Genomic DNA, 16,171 nt, shown 5'->3' with positions numbered 1-16,171 from the left:
CATTGCTCACAACCCAAGGCCACAGAAAGGTTTCACCTGACTCTGGTCCAAACCACGCTCCCAGTCACTGGGTTCCACAGGGACGGAGACCAAACACATGCAAGTCCAAGGCGGAAGGATAGGCACGCAGGGAATATGTGTCAGAGATGCGGGAGCTCCTGGGGAAGGACTCCGGCAAAGGAAACCCTATGGAGGCAGTGCTGGTCACCCTCAGACTGGCAGGTGTCTGGTCTGGGGACCAGCAGCCCTGGGGAGAACCTGAGGAAGTAGAGGTCCCCTGGAGAGAATGGTGACAGTCACCCCTGTCTGGGAGAACAGTGAGCAGCACCCATCCCAGGCCACAGGGGCACCCATCCTCAGCCTCGGACTCAGCCCCGGAAACTCTGGCTCGGTTTTTCACACACCTATTGTCAGGAGTGTTCATCACAGCGGTGCTGGAGAGAGCAGGGAATGCAACAGCACTAATGCCCAAGGAGATGGATGGGATCCACGGTCCCAGTTCTCATGATAGAATGCCCTGCAGCTACAGTCGCGGTGTCATCCGGGGCACAGGATCCGGGAAGGCCCTCCTAAGACCCAACCATCCTGCCACCCTGCCCCTGGGAACATTGAGAATTGTTTGAGGAGGAGGGGGAGAGGATCCAGGATGACAGCGGGTCCAAGGAGAAGGAAGGTCAGCACTGGGAGGACAGATGGACGTGCCCTGAGCCACCATCCAGGGCCCAGGCTGTGATGCCCTTGGACTTCGCCCCAAATAAGGACTCCTGATTGATGGACCCTGCTTCTGTGGATTTACTCCCTCCCTCATTCATTCTCTCCCTCATTAATTCCCCACCTCTAACCCTCCCTCCCCCTCCCTCCCTCCCTCCCTCCCTCCAACCCTCCCTCCTTCCTCCCTCATTCAGCAGAGGATCTGGGGTCCCTGCTGTGTACTGAGCACTGGGGCTTCATCAGTGAGCACCCCCCAAACCACATGGTCACGTCCACTGTGGGAGGTGACGGGGGCAGTCCTCAGGGCTAGCACTGGTGATGAGCACCAGGAATCTGCTCCTGAAAACACCGGCCAGTTGCACAAAGAATGGAGAGACCCATGCTTAGCACTTCCTCTAGAAAAATCTAGTCCTGAAAAGTGATGAAAAGTAAGTATATCCTAGACTTCATGCAATGTGAGTTCTACTGGCAGGTACGTAATGATTCCTAGAGCCAACAAAGAGTAAATCATCCAGTGTCGACTGGGGTGTTGTGACCCAGCTTTTCGGACCAAATGAGAGCGTTTCAGCCAACATCTCCAGGGCCTCTGAGTTTTCCCAAGGGGCTCTGCGATTCTCTGATCCTTCCATCAACCTCCTTGGGAAGCTCTGTCCTGTCGTCTTCCTTGTCTCCTGCCTCTTCTGGGACCCTTCCATGACCTCCCCGCCAGGGCCACCCCCTCCAGGACTCCCTGTGCCCCCTGGCCTGACGCCCACATCCCACGCTGGGTCCTGTGAGCCCGGTGCTTTTCGCAAGGACTGTGTGCTCCTTCTGGGGTCACTAGCCATCTCCCTTGCAGTGGCCTGCCTCTTCCTGCACTGGGTCTCCTCTGAGCAGTCTGTGAGGCCGGACTGTGCCCATGTCACGGGCATGGAAGCGAGAGTCCAGAAGGTCCAGACGACCTGCTCCCAGTCCCAGCATGTGGAGCCTGGGTCAAGGATGGTCCGCGAGCAGAGGAAGACTTGGGCCCAGGGAGACTGAGGGAGGATGTGGCACAGTGAGCCTGCAGGAGGAGAGGGAGCACTGTGGGGACCTGGCGCTCAGACCTGCTGGGAGACCACCCACACCAGCTCTGTCCCCAGGGCTGGAGGTTGTCAGGGTAGCCACCCTCCGAGGCTGCAGGCTGACAGTGACTGGTAGGAGAGGAGGCGTACCTGGTGCAGGAGGAACCCTCAGGCAGAGAGGAGGGGGCAGGTGTTCCCCCAGCACCTGGAGGAACTCGGGGTAGCCACCCTCCCAGGCTGCAGGATGGCAGGGGAGGAGGCACCTGGTGCAGGAGAGAGCCCTCAGGCAGAGAGGAGGGGGCAGGCTCTCCCCCAGCATCAGGTGCACTGGGGCAGGCTGAAGGGGCCTCCGTGGACAGTGGTACCTGCACCTGGGTTCTCCACACAGACCCCCTCCTCGGGCTCAGCACAAGCTTGTCTGGATGGCCTTTGTCCCCCAAATACAAAGTCTGGCCCAGAACCCATCTCAAGCCCCGACTCCCAATCCTTTGACCTCAGCTCAAGTGACAAGAAATGGCCAAAGTTTAGGTGGGGTTGGGTGCACAGGGACATTTGCTTTTCTGGCCCATGCTGTAACATTGCTGGCATTTAAAGATCTCAGGGCTTTGATTCAAAAATGGAAGGATGCCGGGGACCCCAGTCGGCTTTCTGGAAACCTGCCTCTGGGCCTTGCAGCCCTCCCATCCCACCAGTTCTGCTCAGAATCCCTCCAGGCCACGGACCCATAGTCTTGGCTCCTCAGATGGCCCGGACAATGCACCTTCAAAAAGCGATCCTGGTGGGGGAACAGGACACACTGCGGATTCCAGCAAATCCACCTCCCAGAAACTGCGGGTACTGCTGGACGAGCTTCTGAAAACAGCCATGTCAGGGTTCCAGGAAGATACCAGAGGCACAGGAGTAACTGAGGAGCACCTGAAGGTCAGGTGGGGCAGTCAGAGCTTCCAGACCCTTCTTCCCTAAAACTCCTCATTCCTCAGCCTTTCCTCTGGTGATTCTGCTTGGTTTCTATTTGCCCCAACTGTTATCCATTGCCTTAGGCAGCAGAGACTCACGTATGCCTTTAAATGATTTGGACATTGAATGTCCTCCAGTAGCCACTTCACTGCTGGGAGAGTTGGTAGCAAGCAAGAAGTCCCAGAGGACTCCAAGGGTCTGGACTTGGTGTTTCCCTCTCCTGAGATGGGGACACGGGAGGTGCAGGTGGCCAGCTGGGGGAGGGGGAGGCACCTGACGTGGACAGATGGGGGTAGGGGAGGCCCGAGGTCCCCGGGCTATGTGCCTGGCATCCGGACTGAACAGGTCTTCAGAGCTGCAGACTGGCTGGGATCATCTTCAGGCTGAGGAGGAAGGTGAGGGGAGCAGAGGGGACTGAGGAGGTTCGGCTCAGACAGGAAAGGGCTGAGCCACACTTTTATGGGGAAAGTGGGTCAGGTTCAGGCTCACAGGGACAGACCTTGAGGCCATTATGCCATGTGAAATAAGCCAGTCCCTAAAGGACCGACACTGGAGGACCCCACTTGTGAGGGATGGAGAGCACTCCCATTCACAGAGGTGGAAGGAGCTGCTGGGTGCCGGGGCTGGGGAACGGAAATGGGGGGTTAGGGTCTCGTGGGTAGAGGTTCAGTTTGGGATGATGAAAACATTGTGGCAATGGACGGAAGTAGCCGGTGCAGAACAGGGAATATACTTATTGCCACCGAAACGCACTTCATGGTATCAGCTGTATGTCCATTATACCACAATACAAAAGGAGTCAGGAAGTCGAGGCCATCGCGAGTCCCTGGAGGGCCCAGGAGCAGGGAGCCTGTATCTTAGTTCTCGCTCTCATGCTCTGCCCCTTGTTGGGTGACTGAGCTCAGTAAGTGCTTGCTAAGACACAGTGCAGGCAGCTGGTCCAGAGAAAGTGCACAAGTGCAAACCCACTGGTGGGCACTGAGGAATCCCAAGGGGACGCGCATCCAGACAGAGCGAGTACCCACCCTTCACAAACACCAGCACAGAAATAGCCATTTAAAACCAAGGCAGGAACCTTATATAGGCCAGAGGGCTCCACGCTCCTGGAGGCCGAGCTAGTGGCCACGGCCAAGGCCTCTGGTGCTGAGGGCACTGGGGGTGTGGGAGGTGGCTCAGCCCACCCCTGACCCTGAAGCCCCATGGCCACGGTGAGGAGTAAGGACTGGGAGGGAAGACCCGGCCAGCACCCGTTCTGGCTCCATGGCTGCGACAGGGCTGCTCCCAGCCCCAACAGGCGATGTCTGTTTAGAACCATGGAGAAAACCTTTTCCCTCAAATGTTCTTTTTAAGATGGCTGCTCAGCATTGACACAGAAAAACATCCGACAAAACTGGAGCCGTTCACAGCTGCAAAGGACCTGGAAATGATCAAAATGTAGTGACCACAAAGAGAGGAACGTGTGCCCCCAGGCAGGCCCCCTGTACGCAGGAGTGGTTGGGGCGCTGGCGTGCCCGTGCAAGCAGTGCTGGGTTCCACTGTTTCCCTCAAGGGGACAGAAGTAGGAACCTGCTCTGACCGCTCCGCTCAAGGCAGCACCCCCTGATGGAGACGGGGGCAGCCCCTCGTGAGTTCCAGATGCCCTGGTGATACTTGGGCACAGCCACAAATCTCAGCTTCTTCATGACCCAGGGAATGATGGGGGGCCAGCCCAGCAGCCGTGGGTCCTGCATGGCCTCTGGGGGCAGCCCCTCATGAGTTCTGTGTGTCCTGGTGATTCTTGGGCATGCCCGATCTCAGCTTCTTCATGACAGGGGCCAGCCCCTTAGCTGCGGGTCCCACAGGTCCTTCAGGGGACAGCCCAATACTGCAGGTCCCACAGCTCCTCTGGTGACAGACTCTCATGAGTTCTGGGTGTCCTGGTGATTCTTGGGCACAGCCATGGATCTCAGCTTCTTCATGACCCGGGGAATGATGAGGCGGCCGGCCTAGTAGCCGTGGGTCCCACAGGTCCTCCGGGGACAGTATCTTGTAGGGCCTGTGGCCCAGCAGGTACATGTTCAGGTGACTCTTATCGGGTCACATGGCCTCAATCCCATTGGCCCAGTTGACCACCATCGCCTGGTGACAGGCCGAGGTCAGTCGGGGAAACTCCACCACCAATTCCCCAAAAAAGGCCCCCATGTAGTAAAAGTTGCCCTGGTCCCTGGGGATGTGACACTGGGAGTGTGGCCAGTACGTGTAGCTAAATTCTCAGGGGCTGTCCAGTAGAAACCGGGGTGAGGGGTGCCAAAGAGGGGGGTCAGGATCTCCATGACCACATGGTCCCAGAACTTCATTCCCGCATCCACGTGCACGCACACCAGGTCTTCCACGTCACAGAGGAAGCGCTGCTCGCAGAAGCGGCTGATCATCGCTATGTGCCACATGGACACATCCTGCCAGAGCAGGACGCCACGGACCTTGACGACCACCACCCTCCGGCCCTCCCAGAGTGGCACACGGGACACAGCAACCAGCTGGTCGGTGAAGACGTAGTAAGTGACCCTGTGTCCACCATGAGGACCACCACCCTCCGGCCCTCCTGGAGGGGAACACGGGGCCCGGCAGCCGGCTGATTGGTGAAAACCTAGTAGGTGATCCCGTGCCCCACCATGTAGTAGATTAGAGCCGCCTGTAAATGGCTCTAAATCCATCCTTAAATCCTTCAATCCATCAGGGTTGTGCAAATAAGGGAAAGTCTCCGGAGCAGTTCCAGAAAAAGAAAACTGGATCTGAATGGAAAAGGCCATTTCGGATGTGGGGCAGGTGGTGGCAGTGGAAGTGGGCCTGTGGTCTGGGTTATAATGTGGAGAGTGTAATGGTTTCCTCATTTACGGGTATGTGGTGGTTCCGCGGGACAGTGTCCCTCTTTGGGGTAACACGCCCTGAAGCACCCCGCGGGAAGTGGTAAATGTGGTAAGGAGACGACAGCTGGGTGTGAGTGTGGAGATAAAGCGTATTTGCGCTGCGGTGACAGGTTGACCGCGCTTTGAAATCACCGCAGAGTCCACGACTCCTCAAACCGCCACGGCGGCACCAGGTCACGGAAGCAGAGACGACACCAGACTGTGACGGAGGCCGCGCCCTCCCAGACCCGGTTCCCCCACCGCGGAGAGCCCACCGGCCCTTGAAGGAGGCCACGTGGTAGCGAGAGACTCGCGGGAGGATTCAGTCAGCAGCCCCCGTGTCTCGGGTGCAGCAGAAGCAGTGGCATCTGGAATTCCCATTTTCCACAACCCTCCCCCAAAACCTGGTTAGAACTGTGAAAATGCAAGACGGGCACCTCAGGAACGTGGACTGGGGACGCCAGCGGGGGAGGCCGGAGCGGGGAGCCCGCCGCTCAGGGTCAGGGACGGGAACGGCCGTCAGTCACAGGCCCGGGGTCGGAAGCCTCCACGGGAGACACCCGTCAGTCACAGGCCCCGGAGCGGAGGACGCAGGTGTCCGCTCCTCCAGGAACCCCACGCTCCCCGCAGCTCAGGGGGGCGAGCCGCCGTCACCGCGAAGCCGGCTTCTCTCCGGCGGACTTCCCGTCGGAACAGCGCCCCCCGCTGCCTCCTCCTTCCCCACGACACGCTGTTCCTCTCCGTCCTTTCTCGTCCGCGATGTGGCCGGAGCTGGCTTGTCCCGGACGGCAAGTCTCTGCTCCTCCCAAAGAAGCCCATTTTGCTGGTAAAACGACCGGCACTTTCAGTTTAAGGTCAACAGGACGGATAAACTCGGTAAGTTGGCCAGGAGCAAACCCGAGAGACAAAAATCCGGTGCATTTCCAGGCGCTCCTCACACACCGTCGGGACGAGACCCGCGGAGCACAGGCTCCTTCAGAGCCGCATCGAGAAGAACCACACACCGAGGAGCACACGTCCCCAGGAGCCGACACACCTGCCCTCCGACCCCGTGAGACACGGACCGCGGACGTCGAGGGAGACTCGCCGGGAAGACGCCCCGCGCTCAGGGCAGAGCGCACGCTGCGGACACGTCTACTCTCCCCCCGCCGTCCGCCGAGTCCGCGCCGCCGCTACGGGCCTCCAGCGGGGTCTTCGCAGACACGGAACCCACAGCCCTGACGCGGGTGTGGACGCGGGGAGGAGCCGCGGGGCCGAGGCGGGGGAGCCGGAGCACAGCGGCGGGCGGCCGGCCCGGACCGCAGACCGCGGGAGCAGCCCCAGGAACCGACTCCGGGTGCGCGTGGACACGGCCGCGGGGGCCGCCGAGCGGATCCGAGGCCGGAGAGCGGAGCCCCGACAGCCCCGCGCACGGCACCGCGGGGACCCCACGTCACCGCACACAGAGCCACGGACACCCCGCGGTCTGCGCACCCGCCCTTCCTCCGCTGCGTCCTGTGAGCTCGGGCCCCCTCCGCGGTCCCCGCTCAGACGGCTTCTCCTCACCTTCTCCTCCCGCGGCGGGGCCTGAGGAGGCCGGGCTCCTGTCCCTGCGGACGCCGCCCCGTGTTCTCTAGAAGCCTCCACAGCGGGTCCTGAGGAGGCCGGGCTCCTGTCCCTGCGGACGCCGCCCCGTGTTCTCTAGAAGCCTCCACAGCGAGTCCTGAAGAGGCCGGGCTCCTGTCAGCGTGGACGCGGCCCCACGTCCTCCGCAGCGGGTCCTGAGGAGGCCGGGCTCCTGTCAGCGTGGACGGGACCCCACGTCCTCCAGAGCGGGTCCTGAGGAGGACGAGCTCCTGTCAGCGTGGACGCGCCCCACGGCCCCCAGAAGCCTCCACCTCAGGTTCTGAGGAGGTCCGCCCCTGTCACGGGGGCTGCGCAGGCCGGGCTCTGGGCTCCGGGCGGGAGCTGCGGTCGTGCGCCCTCTGCAGGCGGGGGAGGCAGTGCAGGACAAGGTGAGCTCCCCGTTCAATGGAAGCACCTGCTCGCTCCCTGGGTCCAGCTGAAGCCATTAAATTCTGAAAATTCAAGCTGAATGGAGCCCAATATCCCCCCAACTTCTCCAAAAATAGTTAAGAAACAATTAATTGGAAACAATACGGAATGACAACAGTCCCTGACCCAAACAGTGCCACTGAACATGACCCTGGCCCTGACTGAACATGATTCTGACCCAAACTTGATCTCAAGCCTGGTCCTGACCCCAGCCCCAAACCCTAACCCTAGCCCCCAAACCCGAAGAATGTTCACAATAATCACAAGGCAGAAACCATGCAAATGTCCATCCATGGTGAATGCATAAACAAAGTGTGGTCAAGGGTTTGGTTCTGGGTTCAGGTTCAGGTTTGGGTCAGAGTTCTAGATGAGGGTTTGGGTTTAGGATCAGGGTGAGGGTGAGGGTTTTGGGTGAGCGTGAGGGTAATGGTTGGAGTTACAGTTTAGGGCTTTAGGCTTATGATTTAGGGTTTAAGACTTAGGGCTTAGGGGATAAAGTTTAAGGTCACATTTGTGTTTGGGTTCTTGCTGGGGTTTGGGTTCAGGGCTCATGACTCAGAGTTCTGGTTCAGGGTTTGGGTTCATGGTTCAGGGCTTGGATTCAGGGCTTGGGTTCAGAGTTTGGGTGTGGGGTTCAATTTCAGGTTTGAGATTCAGGGTTCCAGTTTGGGGCTTAGGGTCACGTTAGCTTTTAGGGTTAAAGTCAAGGGTTAGAGTTAGGTTTAAGGATCACACGTGTTCTTTCGTTGTCATCATGGACACAAAATTTCTATCTGAAGTTTCTAAATCTGAACTCTATTTAGTCTGGGTGTCAGGAGCTTGTTCAGAATTTAGGGTCACAGTAACTGCCTACCAACAGCATTCTGATCCTAGAGTCTCCCAGTCACCCAGAAGCTGCTTTTTTCTCGGTTGAAACATACCCTTTGCACAGAAGGGTGAGCTGGTGCCAAATCTGGGATGATTTCACAACGGCAGAGGTTTGAAACCAAATACTGTGGAAATGTTCATGGAAAATGAAACAGGAGACAAATAATCTGTCGACTCCTGATTCTTCCACAATAACAAAGACCAAGTTCCCAATAGAGTCTGATAATGTTCCCTAGGAAGGACTATGGTACTCATTACCAATACCACAAAAAAGGCCCCCTCCCTTGGTTTAAACTAAGAATCACAGGAGGATACTTCCTATTTTGTTCTCAAAAATACAATTTTATTCTTTGGATGTTCCAGTGTACAATTTGTAGAGGCATTGCCAACATTTTCCGTTCTCAAACACTCATCCACACACGGGTAAAATGCGGCAACATTGTAATGCACTGCTCACTGGGGGACCAAGGAGAAGGAGGGCTATTAGAAGTAATAAAACTGTATCTACTATTAAACTCAGAAAAAGCGCTCGTTACGGGCACTTCATGAGGATCTCTATCCATAAGATCTCACATCTCATCATATGGAACCCACCCATAAAAATCATCAATAACAATAGCCTGCCGACCACTGTAGCCCCCCTGCCATTTCCCTATGGGATTGTAATACACACTCCAACCGCTAGAGACAACGTCAACAGCGGAACAGGACTTGCCCATCCCCGGGGGACCAACTATTACAGTGACCTAAAAAAATCCCACTCCCTCGGCATCACCATTCCGGACTTCCAGCTCCATTACAAAGCTGTCATCATCAAGACAGTCTGGTACTGGCACAAAAACTGACACATAGATCAATGGAACAGAATAGAGAACCCAGAAATGGACCCTCGACTCTATGGTCAACTCCCATCTTTGACAAAGCAGGAAAGAATGTCCAGTGGAAAAAAGACAGTCTCTTCAACAAATGGTGTTGGGAAAATTGGACAGCCACATGCAGAAGAATGAAACTGGACCATTTCCTTACACCACACACAAAAATAGACTCCAAATGTTTGGAAGACCTAAGCGTGCAACAGGAGTCCATCAAAATCCAGAGAACACAGGCAGCAACCTCTTCGACCTCAGCCACAGCAACTTCTTCCTAGAAACATCGCCAAAGGCAAGGGAAGCAAGGGCAAAAATGAACTATTGGGATTTCATCAAGATAAAAAGCTTTTGCACAGCCAAAGAAACAGTCCACAAAACCAAAAGACAACCGACAGAATGGGAGAAAATAGTTGCAAATGACATATCAGATAAAGGGCTAGTATCCAAAATCTATAAAGAACTTATCAAACTCAACCCCCAAAGAACAAATAATCCAATCAAGAAATGGGCAGAAGACATGAACAGACATTTTTCCAAAGAAGACATCTAAATGGCCAACAGGCACATGAAAAAGTGCTCAACATCGCTCGGCATCAGGGAAATCCAAATCAAAACCTCAATGAGATACCACCTCACACCAGTCAGAATGGCTAAAATTAACAATTCGGGAAACGACAGATGGTGGCGGGAATGCGGAGAAAGGGGAACCCTCCTACACTGTTGGTGGGAATGCAAGCTGGTGCAACCACTCTGGAAAACAGTATGGAGGGTCCTCAAACAGTTGAAAATAGAGCTACCATATGATCCAGCAATTGCACTATTGGGTATTTACCACAAAGATCCAATGTAGGGATCCGAAGGGGTACGTGCACCCCAATGTTTATAGCAGCAATGTCCACAATAGCCAAACTGTGGAAAGAGCCAAGATGTCCATCGACAGATGACTGGATAAAGAAGCAGTGGTATATATACACAATGGAATATTATGCAGCCATCAAAAGGAATGAGATCTTGCCAATTGCAATGCCGTGGATGGAACAGGAGGGTGTTATGCTGAGTGAAATAAGTCAATCAGAGAAAGACATGTATCATATGACCTCAGTGATATGAGGAATTCTTAATCTCAGGAAACAGAGTGTTGGGGGTGTGGGAGGGATGGGGTGGCTGGGTGATAAACATTGGGGAGGGTATGTGCTATGGTGAGCGTTGTGAATTGTACAAGACTGTTGAATCACAGATCTGTATCTCTGAAACAAATAATGCAATATATGTTAAGAAAAAAAAAAGAAGATAGCAGGAGGGGAAGAATGAAGGGGAGTAAATCGGAGGGGGAGATGAACCATGAAAGAGGATGGACTCTGAAAAACAACCTGAGGGTTCTACAGGGGACGGGCGTGGGGAATGGGTTAGCCTGGTGATGGGTATTAAAGAGGGCACATTCTGCGTGGAGTACTGGGTGTTATGCACAAACAATGTATCATGGAACACTACATCAAAAACTAATGATGTAATGTATAGTGATTAACATAACAATAAAAAATAATAATAATTAAAAAAATCCCACTCCGTGGAAATCCAAGCTGTTAAGACAAAGGCATAGAAACCACTCGCACAACTTAATAAAGGACAGGCATCCGGTTAGCCGGATGTTGCAGATCACCACCACTCACACGAAGTCACTTCACAGTCAACTCGAGATCTGTGCTCTCCCCAGGATTACAAGGTGCGCCTCATTCTTCCAATACTCCATCCTTAGAACAAAACCTTTAACTGTCCTCGTCAGTCCTGTGTGCAGGCTCACAGTGAGCCCTGCGAAAGCCAGACACCTTCTTGAGAGCACTCAGCCTCTCACGCCTACCCTAGCAGATGGGGGTGCTGTTCTCCCTGACTTCTGTACCAACTAGAAAATACTTTGAACGAGTCTTGTCATACTCCATGCAAAAGGCATATTCTTCATCTACAACATTATTGACTATGAAACCCCATAGATTCCTCTCACCTTCTTGAACCTGGGTAAATTGTAGATACAGGGTGGCCAGAGCTATTATCCCCAATCCCCATACCCCCCCGCCACACCCCTACCTTGTGCATTCCAGACCAGTTTCCAGCAACGTTGCTCATTCTCAGCCATTGTCTCTGCAGAAGAGTAGAGTAGTACTGAGGTGCCGGGACTGAGGTGCTAGGTACTAAGCCAGCACCTTGGACCCACTCACTACCAGAAATCAATACTCGTTTTATCAACAGATGCATCAAGAAGACATTGCCACCACAGCAATTAGAAAAGTCATTACAGGGCGCCTGGGTGGCTCAGTTGGTTAAGCGACTGCCTTCGGCTCAGGTCATGATCCTGGAGTCCCGGGATCGAGTCCTACGTTGGGCTCCCTGCTCAGCAGGGAGTCTGCTTCTCCCTCTGACTCTTCCCCCTTTTATGTGCTCTCTCTCTCTCATTCTCTTTCAAATAAATAAATAAATCTTAAAAAAAAAAAGTCATTACAACAGAGGACCTAACAACCTGTACCAGTCTCCACGGCCCCACTCCCTGAGTGGCTCATCCATGGGCATGTGACCTGGTCCCAGCCAGGGAGGTGACAGAAACCTTGGGTCTCAGCCTGCAGAGCAAAGCATGGGATGGACCGCCCAGTACAGGGGCTTTTCCATCACGACTGCAGAAGTGGCCTAGGCCAGGCCAGTGCCAGCACCACAAAGGGCCCAGGAAGCCAGGGGCTCGAAAACATTGCTGTGGGCTGAATCAAACTCGTCCTGAAGCCCACATGTGCTAGGTCCTCCACTGACTCATGAGAACCGTAAATGTGTTCATGATCTTGGCCTGAACAAGATGACAGTCTGCGTGGTATATACTCTGCAAGATACACCCACTAGGCAATGGGGACATATTCAAACAATACCTACGTGTACTTCAACCACAGTCAAACATCTTGTGGGAAGCTAGAGGCATACAGAGAAATGCAGGGGAATTCCTGAGGCCTTAACTGTTAGTCCTGCTATTATCTTTCCTTTCAAGTTTAGGGGCCGGGGTTGGGCAGGATAGAACCCAGTGTATGCCCATGTGCCTTTTGAAAATAAGAGCCCTCTCCGCTATCGTCCATTAGGTTGCAAATCTGGGGTGGGGGAAACTGCCACCAATAGGCCAAATGTGTCCTCCTCCTGTATTCTGTAAATAAAGTGCAGCTGGAACATTAGTTATGGACGGTCTGTGGCTGCTCTCAAGCCACAGTGCAAGAGTGGAGTCATTGTCAGGGAGACCACGTGGATTGCAACACCTAACAGAAAATCCTTACAGAAGATTTTACAGAAAAGTCTGTGCTGATCCCTGTTCTAAAAGGTAATATTATCATGTCACTCCTTTGAGCAGAACGTAGCGCTTTCTGGGTAACCCCTAACCCCTCACCCTCACCCTCTCCCTCACCCTAACCCCTAACCCTAACCCGTACCCCAACCCATACCCTAACCCGTACTTTAACCCTAACCCATATCCTAATCCTAACGCGTACACAACCTGTAGCCTAACCCTAACCTGTATCCTAACCCCTAATCCCTAACCCCTAACCCTAACCCGTACCCCAACCCATACCCTAACCCATACCTTAACCCTAACCCATACCCTAATCCTAACCCATACACAACCTGTAGCTTAACCCTAACCCGTACCCTAACCCATACCCTAACCCGTACCCTAACCTTAAATCTACCCCCAAACCATAAATCCTATCCCTGACCCTATCCAAAACTGTAACCAAAACCCTGAACTTTAACCCCTTTCTTATTTTTCCCTGGCCTGGAGTTTCTTTGTTCCCAACCATGTGCATAGTCTCTGTTCCATGGAAAGTTCATCCCCCTAAAATATTTCTGAGTCTCAGTTTTAACTCTGCACAGCTCAGTCCCATTCAGAATGGTTGCCTTAGGTTCTAGGGCTTACCTGTTATTAAAGCTCCCAGGTGTAACCATGAGGATTACTCCTGCAGCCCAAGTCGTCTTGGTCCTGGAAAGGCAGTCCATTCTCCTTCAGTCTCAAAGCACATTTTTGTTGGATACGGTAAATTCTTGTGGGCCCAAGAGCCCCCTCCCAAGACCCAGCCTTTCAAGATTCTTGCCCTGTTCCAGGTTCCTGCCTATCTGGACCTCCATATTTTGTGCATAAGCAGTAGGTACCTCCCCAGCCTGCCAATGTCAGCTGGGGTCTCTCAGGCCTGTGGAGGACAACCTGGTCCCAACCCATCTGCTGGTCACCTGGCTGTTGGGATCAAAGCCCCACAACTATTTCTTTTGCAGCAGTTTTAATGTGGTGACTATCAGCCCCAGGACCGTCTGCCTGTTCGATCCCCAGCTTCGTCAGTCCTCACAGGTGTCTATTATACGGAGATAACATGTTATCTAACATTTAATCCGCTGCACCGGGCAAGGAAGTCCACTCTCCTCCAGCTCAGCCTTCAAAGGAAATAGGTACATTTGAGTTAGTACAGGCTTGGAAATGGATAGATTCCACGTACCCCCAACAGCCCGCTCCTGAAACCAGGCTTCTTCTGAACTTCTCGCTGTACAGATCCCTGGGTACATCCCTGTGTGGGGACGTGTGTGTGCAGTATACAGTGATCAACCAGTTTTGTGTGTCCAGGGCCCTACAAGCCAGTGGAGTTCTGACCTCCTCAACAAAGTGACCTTCTGAAAGGAGGGGGCACACCCCTGAAAATCATTGCATGGTGGCAGATTTCCATGTTTGAACTGATTGCACACTGGGGATGCTGACTTGCACAGCAATCAGGGCTCCCAGCTGTTTCACTGAAGGGTACCCCAGCAAGTCTGTGGAGACCCATAATGGCAAGGATGTGCAGCTTCCTCCAGCTGGGCCTTTAGGGGGAATATGTGCATTTGGAATTAGGCAGATATCAGGTGCTCCAAGCAGCCCGCTCCTAGGGCAGGGCCTCTCCCTAGAGCTGCCCTATTCCAGCTCCCTGGCTCCCCAGATCTGCCCAGCTTGTGCACACACACCACATATCCTTCAGCCTGCAGAGGGCAGCCTGAGCCCCACAGGTCTGTGGAATCCATCTGCATACCTCCCGGGGAAAGGGTTACACCCCTGAAAATCTCTCTCAGCAGCACCTTTAGACTGCCAGCAGTCAGACCCCATTTGGACCGGCTTCCTGAAGGGGCTCTGGGTCTCTCAAACATGGCCCAGACAATCCCTCACTCTCACCTGCCTCTTCCAAGGGGCTTGACTTAGGGTCCATCTTGTCTGATATGGGGATAGCACACCACGTCTCCACTGGTTAATGTCTGTATGGAGGATCTTTTCCACCCTCTCACTTTAACCCTCTTCGTGTCACTGGGTCCCAGGTGAACCTCCTGGAGACAGCATGCAGCTGAATCTTGTCTTTTAAACCTAATCCTAACCCAAGCTCTGCCTTTAACTGGAGACATCCGCTCATTACTTCTAATGTAAATGAGCAGGAAGGACTCACTTCAGTCATTTCCTATGCGTTTTCTGTATGTCTTCGGCTTCTTTTCACTGAGTCAAGATTTATTTCCAACCTTGAAAACATTTGGACTCATCAAAATGGTGCTGCTGTAATTTCTTATCCTACTTTAGTGCTTCATATAGAGATTTTCAGACACAGACACAGTGACCCAGCCCGACAGCACGTGGTAAGAGTTACAAAGGCCTCGGCTATTTAACAAAACCGAAAGTGACAACAAAATAACGCAGCACAGGACTTGCGCGTCCTTGATGAGGACATAATCAGGAGCAAGTTATTCAAACAAACCAAATGCAAATTTGTTTTTACACTTTTCATGTTTACTTTTAGTCTTTGCTTCATAAAGCCACTGATAATTGAGGAAACTTTCAAGTAGGGGATGTCTAAATATTTTTTTAAGGTTTTTATTTATTTGAAATAGAGAGTGAGCAGGGGGAGGGGCGGGGGAGAGGGAGAAGCAGGCTCTCCACTGACCTGGGAGCCCGGCGGGGCTCCGGCCCTGGACCTGGAGATCCTAATCTGAGCTGTAGGCAGAGGCTTAACAGACTGAGCCACCCAGGCGCCCTGGGATTTCTAAGTATTTTACTAAAAAAGACACGAAAAGGCCACAAACTACAAATGCCTACACCAAAGAGGGAAACACGGCCCAGCTCCGTTTACCCGTATCCTCGCCCCTCAGCACCGCAGGAGGCCCGCCCGCCGCCCGCCGACCCAGCGGCCAAGCAGCCCTACCCAGGCCTGGCCATCCCGGGCACCTCCCGCCCTCCCTCCCGGCACCGCGCTAGCCAGCCCGTACCGCGGAGGGGTCCTTCAGGCCTCGGGCCGGGCAGCCCTCCTGCGGGTCCTTGTGCGGTTGCCTAGCGGCTGCGAGGACGCGAACGGAGCCGGAAGCGGAGTGCGGCGCCGAGAGAACCCGGCTGGGCGGAGGGCTCCGGGGCGGGACCGGGGCGGAGCGGGACCGGGGACCGGGGCGGGGTGGGGCGGGGGACGGGCGCCCACGGGGACATGGCTGGCCGCCGGCGGGCCCACCGGGGGAGTCCGGGGTCGTACCTCGTTTCCCTCAGGTGGCAGGCCCAGCCTTGGGATCCACCGTCCTTGGGCCCCGGGCGGGAGAAGCACGGATCGCTGGGTTCATTCCGCGGTGTGGGGGGAGGGCAGTGCAGCCTGACGGGGAAGGTTGGTTCCCAGATGTGTCGGGTGCCCAAAAGATGTTGGTCGAATGAAAGAGGCCTTGCGAAGTGGATGTCGGAGCGCCAGCTGTTGACGGTCTTCGAGCCTGGAGTTTAGGTCTGCGTTTGGCTTTGGAGCAGGTC

General features: G+C 54.4%; 1 long non-coding RNA gene and 1 pseudogene across 4 annotated transcripts; both read right to left on the bottom strand.

Annotated features, from left to right (window-relative positions):
* Window positions 1-4,283: 4,283 nt before the first annotated feature.
* Window positions 4,284-5,404, bottom strand: LOC114203783 (histo-blood group ABO system transferase pseudogene; annotated as a pseudogene).
* A 3,429-nt stretch (window positions 5,405-8,833) lies between these two features.
* On the bottom strand, window positions 8,834-15,779 carry LOC148163983 (uncharacterized). 4 transcript variants are annotated; one of them, XR_015768586.1, is made up of 4 exons: window positions 15,655-15,779; window positions 13,304-14,913; window positions 11,449-11,502; window positions 8,834-9,640 (listed from the first exon to the last, which is right to left on the bottom strand). It is a non-coding gene; the product is annotated as an uncharacterized LOC148163983 (long non-coding RNA). The 4 variants fall into 4 exon arrangements; XR_015768588.1 differs by lacking the exon at window positions 15,655-15,779 and having other exon boundaries at window positions 13,304-13,812; window positions 14,844-15,554; XR_015768587.1 differs by lacking the exon at window positions 15,655-15,779 and adding an exon at window positions 15,333-15,554.
* Window positions 15,780-16,171: the final 392 nt, after the last annotated feature.

The sequence above is a fragment of the Eumetopias jubatus genome, unplaced genomic scaffold (genome assembly GCF_037043125.1).
Source record: "Eumetopias jubatus isolate StellerSeaLion01/CBP00866 unplaced genomic scaffold, mEumJub1_p1.0 scaffold_7, whole genome shotgun sequence".
Classification (NCBI taxonomy): domain Eukaryota; kingdom Metazoa; phylum Chordata; class Mammalia; order Carnivora; family Otariidae; genus Eumetopias; species Eumetopias jubatus.
This window is presented reverse-complemented; position numbering and strand designations above follow the sequence as displayed.